Source organism: Elephantulus edwardii, unplaced genomic scaffold (genome assembly GCF_000299155.1).
Source record: "Elephantulus edwardii isolate Elephantulus edwardi_28Jun2011 unplaced genomic scaffold, EleEdw1.0 scaffold00090, whole genome shotgun sequence".
In the NCBI taxonomy this organism is placed as follows: domain Eukaryota; kingdom Metazoa; phylum Chordata; class Mammalia; order Macroscelidea; family Macroscelididae; genus Elephantulus; species Elephantulus edwardii.
Genome location: NW_006399840.1, coordinates 3,198,217 through 3,205,862, shown reverse-complemented (window position 1 = coordinate 3,205,862; position 7,646 = coordinate 3,198,217). Strand labels below are relative to the sequence as shown.

The 7,646-nt window shown below is 40.4% G+C and overlaps 1 pseudogene; it reads left to right on the top strand.

Annotated features, from left to right (window-relative positions):
• The window catches only part of LOC102870412, a 31,784-nt pseudogene extending 29,909 nt beyond the window's left edge, over nt 1-1,875 (top strand).
• Nucleotides 1,876-7,646: the final 5,771 nt, after the last annotated feature.

Genomic DNA, 7,646 nt, shown 5'->3' with positions numbered 1-7,646 from the left:
ATATAAAAGAAATGGAAAAATGTGCCCTATTCATGAACAGGAAGACTCAATCTTGTGAAAATGACAATCCTATCAAAAGCAATCCACATGTTCAATACAATCCCAATCCAGATAACAAATTCATTTTTTCAAGGAGATTGAAAGGGAAATTATCAAATTTATTTGGAGAGACAAGAGACCCCAAATAAGGAAACCATTTCTAAGAAACAAAAATGAGGTTGGAGGCATAGCACTCCCTAGCCTCAAAATCTACTACACAGCAGTGTTAACCAAAACACCATGGTGCTGGTACAAAGACAGGGGCATCAATCAATGGAACAGAATTGAAAATTTAGAAATAGGCCCAACTATCTATAGTCAACCAATATTCGATAAGGAAATGAAAGCTATCAAATGGAGATATGATAACCTCATCAAAAATTTTGCTGGCAAAATTGGACTTCCACCTGCAGAAAGCTGAAACAGGACCCTTATCTCACACCATACACAAAAAATCAACTCAAGGTGGATCAGAGATGTGAAAGTCAAGCCCAAAATCATAACGTTCATAAGGGACTAACTGGAATCAAGCTTAGAAGTGCTAGTCCAAGGTATAAAGAGACTGCCAAAAATCCACAATCTAAAGAGGATAAAATTGATGCATGGTACATTCTAAAGATTAAATGCATGTGTGCATTAAAAAAAATTTCCAATAGGGAATATCTTCCTCTGTGAAAATTCTTTCCATGTCTTCTCCCCATTTTATAATTGGGTTATCAGTCTTTTTCTTGTGGAGGCCCAGGAGTATTCTGTAAACTTTTGTTATGAGACTCTTGTCTGAGATGGTATAGCCAAAGGATTGTTCCCAGTCTGTAGGTTTTCTTTTCACCATGTTGATTTATCTTTCTCTCATGGAGCACCTGAAGGATTCAAACCATCTCATTTTCAGATGGCAGTCCATTGAGTATCCTACCACACCAAATAGATCTTGAAAAACAGTCAAGGCATGAACACCCAAGGGTTACTGTTTTTGTGTATAGGTGTGTGTGTTTTCCATAAATCATGATATTTCAAGGTTACTTTAAAATCAGAGATATACACTTTTACTGATACATGTTACATGCTAAAAGCAAATGATGAAAAGCAGAGCTATTTTTAAAAAGTCCAGCTTCAATTGTTGCGGCATTTGTTTCTCTCTCATTAGTGAAGCCATGCTTTGAAATAATGATAAATTGTTTAACACATTCTCAGAGCCACAAGCAACACCCAGAAGTGCAGCCTGCTTTCTTTCTTTCTGTGTAGGACTGGGGGAGGTGGGGACCAGAAGCTGGTTGCATGGAGCAGCAGGCCAGGCACCTGAGAGCTTTATAGCAATAAGTCAGTGCTACTGTTGACACATGAAGCTTCAGTGGCCCAGCCAAATTGATCAAATATAAACCCAATTTCTGGTTTGCAGGGTTGGGTGGGCTAACAAATTGTATCAGAGGCTTTGCATCAAAGCCTTAAGAAAATGGCGCTATTGCCATGAGCTTATAACTCCCTGTCCCTTCCCTCTGCTTCTTGCATATCATCACCATTATTAATATACAATCCAGGAAAGGGCTAGAGGGAAGCAGAGGGAGAGGCTACGGCCCAAGGACAATAGCTAATGTTAGTTACTTCTCAGGGCTTCCATCTGGGACAGGTACATTTCTCTACACGATCTCATTTAATGCTCATCATAGACCTAAAAGTTAGCTTTTAGTATTATTATTGCTGTGTGACAAAATAATTTTATCATATTTTCATCAGTGAATTTTTTACATATTACTTATAGCGGATTTTGCTGACCCAGACATCCTTCGACCTCACCCAATTAGCCCCTTGCTACTCACGGCACCAGGAATGGTAATATGATAGCAAAACAAAATGTGAGCTTGTTCTACTTGACACTTGAATGCCAAAATAGTATGTCTAACACTAAACCTCAGCTTTCAAAGACTGGTTTCAAAGCTGTTGTTGTTAGCAGTTGTTGAAACAATTACACTCACAAAGATTCTAGAAAAGAATGATCCACCACCTTATGTAACTTGTGCACAACAGAATGAAGTACCACCTGGCCGTGCACCATCCTCAAAATTGTTGCTTGGGCCCATAGTTGTAACCCATCTAAGTGAAGGTCTTTCTTGCTTTTTTTTTTACACTGTCTCTACTTTATCAAGCATGATGTCCTTCTCCAGAGACATCTAGCTCCTCCTTCTAACATGCCCAAAGTAGATGAGATGAGGTCCTCGTCATCCTCACTTCTTCTGAGACATATTTGATTTTATTTTGTTCATGATAGCGTCGCTATTCTTTCCCAACTTGGTGGCACAGTTATTAGAATGCTTTATTGCAAACCAAAAGGTTGGTTGTTTGAACCCACCCAGCCTTTCCATAGGGGAAAGACGTGGCAATCTGCTTCCTTAAAGATGGCAGCCTTGGAAACACTGTGAGCAGCCTGCAGCCAGTACAACTTGGAATCTGCTCAGTGCCAAAGAGGGGCTTGTTTATTTGTTTACAGAAAACTCAAACTTACTGCTTTTGAACTGGCTTGGTTGGGTTTCCAAGGCTGGAAATCACTCTGAAGGAGACTGATTGTCTTCCTCTCATGGAGAAGCTGGTAGATCCAAATAGCCAAAGAAGTGTGGCCTTATGAGGGAGCTGCACAACCTCCTACAGACTAGGCCATCAGCAATTCCTCACAGCAAAGTAGCAACAACCTGAATCCTGGCTATTCACAAAGAAAGCAGCCCTGTTAGTATCACAGTTAAGTACTTGGCTAACAACCAAAAGGTCAATGCACACCCAAGTTTATTGCTACATTTTTCATGATAGGAAAGAGATGGAAGCAATCCAAGTGCCCATCAATAAATGAGTGGTTAGAAAAACTATGGTAGATTCACATAACAGAATATTATGGAGCATTGAAAAACAACAAACTTTTAAAATATTACACAACTTGAGGGAGCCTAGAGGACATTATACTGAGTGAAATATCTCAGTCACAAAAGGATCAATACTGCTTACTGATGCCTTTGAGCTGTGGTGCTGGAGAAGAGTACCGAGAATACCATGGACTGCTAGGAAAACAAATAGATTTGTCCTGGAGAGGGTTAAACCGGGTGGCTCCTTGGAGGCAAGGATTCTGAGGCTCCGTCTAACTTACTTTGGACATGTAGTGAGGAGAGACCGGTCCTTGGAGAGGGACATCATGCTTGGGAGGGTGGAGGGACGGTGCAGGAGAGGAAGGCCCTCTATGAGGTGGATTGATTCAGTGACTGGGATAATTGGGATGGGAGTGTCAGAGACAGTGCGATTGGCACAGGACAGAGCGGAGTTTAGGGCTGTTGTACATAGGGTCGTTATGAGTCGCAGGCGACTCGACGGCACATAACAACAACAACAACTGCTTAACATCATTATTATAAAACAGAACAAACATGAGAGGACCGGAGAGAGAATGGAAAAGAGTTGGTCGATAATGCTCACTGCATTAGAACAAAGGAGAGAAAGAACTGTCCAAAAGGAATATATGATTATGTATTATATGTATGACAACAATCTGGAATGAAGGGTGCGTTGTGGAGAAGGTTATGAGAAGGGGAGATGAGGTAGAGGGAAGAAAATGTGCCACAATGAAAAGAAATAACTAAGAAATAGAATACAAAAACAAAAAATGGTCAATGGATACAACTCACTAGCTATTATATAGACAGAGGTGGCAATTTACTTCTCTAAAGATTTATAGCCTTTAAAAAAATCCTATGTGGCAGTTCTGTTCTGTCTTGTAGAACCATTATGCCCAGAATCGACACGAAGACACTGGGTTTTAGTATGCACAAGGAAGTGTGCCTGGGTAGTAGAAACAATTACTGCACTCGGATGCTGACAGAACAATAAGAGGTTTGGGTCCACTCAGAGGGGCCTAAAAAGAAAGGCCTGATAACCTCCTTCTGCCTTACTTTGTATTATTAATGTTGTTGTTGTTGTTATGTGCCATATTAATACTTTTTATTTTCTCTGAGATGTGCATCTCTAGCCCAAAACCAGACCTGGAGGACCAAAATCGACATTTTCAACATCCCTCAGAGCTAGCTGCCTGTGCACATTTGAACCTGGGAGCACTGTCTCTGTTCTCAGCCCGTCATACATTGGAGTCACCGGGAGAGAAAAAAATACAGCATCCAGACCCCTACCACAAGTTCTCGATTCAATTAGCCAGAGATGAGACTGAGAGAGCAGTAGTTTTAGAACGTTACCTGGAGGATTCAAATGCTAGTCAGAGTCTACAATCGCCCCTCTCCAGCCCTGACCATTTAGTTACACACACACACCTCCTAAGTACTGTGGCTTTGGTCCCAGATGAGAGTAACAAGCATGTATCACAATAAAGGGAGTCCCAGAACTTTTCAGCTTCCTAGGGCATATAAAATTTTCATGTATTGTGGGAATGAAACAAAACATGACACAGGGAGACAAAATGAGCACCTGCTGTTGGAAAAATGGAACTGATAGACTTGATACAGGGTTGCATAAATCTTCAATTAAAAAAAAAAAGACCAACACAACAAAAGATAGCTACGGTATCTGTGACGTGCAATATGAGTCCTATCTGTACAATTCATTGTGCTGTAGTGGTTAAGAGCAGAGATGTGGACAGAAACTATAGGCTATGAATCTTGGCTGAAGGTCCTGACACCTTCCCTCCTTCTGGCTCCACAGCTCTCTTCTTTTGGGCAGCTGCTCGGTGGCTCAATCCAGCCATGCCATTTGAGTGGAGGCTGCTAATTACAGTGCGCTTAAAAGAGTGCTTAGTCCCTCTCTGAAAACGAAGCTGTGAGATGTGAGGCCTGAGCTGTTGGCTGCCCTCCTGTGTCCCAATGCAGAGAGAAACCGGCCTGAGAAATGAGTGGAGCAGACAACCCTGGAGATCTTCCAAGGCAGTTTCCATCTGTTCCTCAGTCCAGCTGCAGTCCCCAAAGTTTTGTCAGCCAAGCCACTCAATTTTCCATCTTGCCTGGGCTAAGTCATCTGAGTTTCAACCACTTAACAATCAAAAGCATCATAATAATGCATTGCCTCTGAGCTCCGGTAATTATTAAAGTCTGAGTCTCAGTCTCCTCATCTGCATAATTTAAGTCCAGCATTGTTCCCAAGATTAAATAAGATATTTCCTATTTAAAAATACTCTGGATAAGATCATAGGAAATAGTTACCCACATTATTATGTAATTATTGACTTTTTAGATTTCCCTTGAGGTAAGTCTCTAATCTAAATCTTAAAGGTTAGTAAATGAAATACTGAAATACTTTAAAATTTTAATCCTTCTCTGTTTTGCTATTTTTTTTTTCATTCTGATGACAGTATGTAGATGATATCATATAGAGGTACACTATGTTAGTAATTTTTACCTGTGGAATTAAATGCTACTGATGCTTTAAGCTGTGCTACCATTCTCACTACCCTTTTCCAAATAATTCCATTATCTTAAACTCACAATCCCTAAATTTCCTTTTTAAACTTTCAAGTCACTATTCTAATCTGCTCTCAAATAGATAATTTTTTAAAATTGGTTTGCATGCCACTGTTCATATATATTGTTTCTTTCATTAACATTCTATTTTTATATAATTGTTCACATTTATACAACCATTCATATGCATTGTTTAATTTATGGATATTCTATTTTTTTACAATCATTTCTACACATTGTGCTTTATAGAATTAATTGTTGTTGACCCATGACTTAAACTGAATGTAGAAGTGTCATGACCCCAGGGATGTCACTGCTGATGTCAGATGGGTCCTGGCTGAAAGCAAAGACTATCAGAAGAATGTTTATTTGGGATAAATTGACTATGCAGAAGCATTTGACTGTACTTGACACATTATAGCTAACATAGAGAAGCATGGGAATCCCAGAACACTTAATTGTGTTTATGCAAAACCTATACCTAGACCAAGAGGCTATTGTATGAACAGAGCAAGTGAAAAAAAAGTGGTTGAAAATTAAGAAAGGTGTGTGTCATGGTTGTATCCTTGCTCCATACCTATTTAATCTGTATGTTGGGAAAATTATTTGAGAAGCTGGACTCTAGGAAGAAGAATGTGGCATCAAGATTGGAAGAAGACTCATTAATAACTTTTGTTTGGCAGATGACATAACTTTGCTTGTTGAAAGTGAAGTGGACTGGAAGCCCTTGCTGTAAAAGCTACAGAAGATCAAACTATAGACTGTATCTCAACATCAATAAAAAAAACAAACAAAAAATCTCACCCCTGGACCAATAGGCAATATCATGATAAATGGAGAGAAAAAAAACAAAACCCAGAAACTTTCAACAACTGCATCTTACTTGGGTCAATATTCTTGATATCAGCAGCAGTCAAGAGATCAGGAGATCACTCAAAATTATTGAGGAGCAATGATGTCAGATTGAGGACTAAGATGTGCTTGATTCAGGCCTTACTCTTTTCAATCACTTGCTATACTGCTGGACATGGACAATGAATAAGGATAACAGAAGAATTGAGACATTTGAGCTGTGGTGTTGAGAAGAGTACTGAATATCCCATGGACTGCCAAAACAGCAAATAGATACAACTTGGAAAAAGTGCAGGTAGACTGTTCCTTGGAGGCAATGATAATAAACACTGTGGAAACATTGCTAAGAGAGGAAGACCTTCACCCAGATGAATTGACACAGAAACTGCAGCATTAGCCTCGACTATGTCAGAGATGATGAGGATGACACAGGATATGGCAGGATTCAGATCTGTTGTTCACATGATGGCTATGAGTCATATTGAACTATTGACATATTGGCACCTAAAAACAACATAACAACAACCAGATGGAAACATACATGTTGTTGGGGGGGAAAAATAACTATATATTTGTTGTTGTTGTTGTTGTTATGTGCCGTCGAGTCGTCTGCGACTCATAGCGACCCTGTGTACAACAGCCCTAAACTCCGCTCTGTTCTGTGCCAATCACACAGTCTCTGACACTCCCAACCCAATTATCCCAGTCACTGAATCAATCCACCTCATAGAGGGCCTTCCTCTCCTGCGCTGTCCCTCCACCCTCCCAAGCATGATGTTCCTCTCTAAGGACCGGTCTCTCCTCACAACATGTCCAAAGTATGTTAGACGGAGCCTCAGAATCCTTGCCTCCAAGGAGCCACCCAGTTTAACCCTTTCCAGGACAAATCTGTTTGTTTTCCTAGCAGTCCATGGTATTCTCAATACTCTTCTCCAGGACCACAGCTCAAAGGTATCAATTCTCCTTCTATCCTCCTTGGTCATTGTCCAACTATCTGATGCATAACAGGTGAGTGCGAAGACCATGGCCTGTATCAAATGCACCTTAGTCTCCAAAGAGACACCATTGCTCTTCAGCACTTTGGAGAGGTCCCTAACAGCAGACTTTCCCATGGCAATGTGCCTTTTAATTTCCTGGCTGCTGGTGCCAAGACTGTTGACTATGAAGCCAAGCAAACTAAAGCTGTGTACAATCTCAATCTCTTCACCATCCATCCTGATGCTGCCAATTAGTCCAGTGGTGAGAATCTTTGTCTTCTTGACATTGAGCCTCAATCCATATTGTAGGCTGAAACTACATATTTAGGAAAGAAATACTACC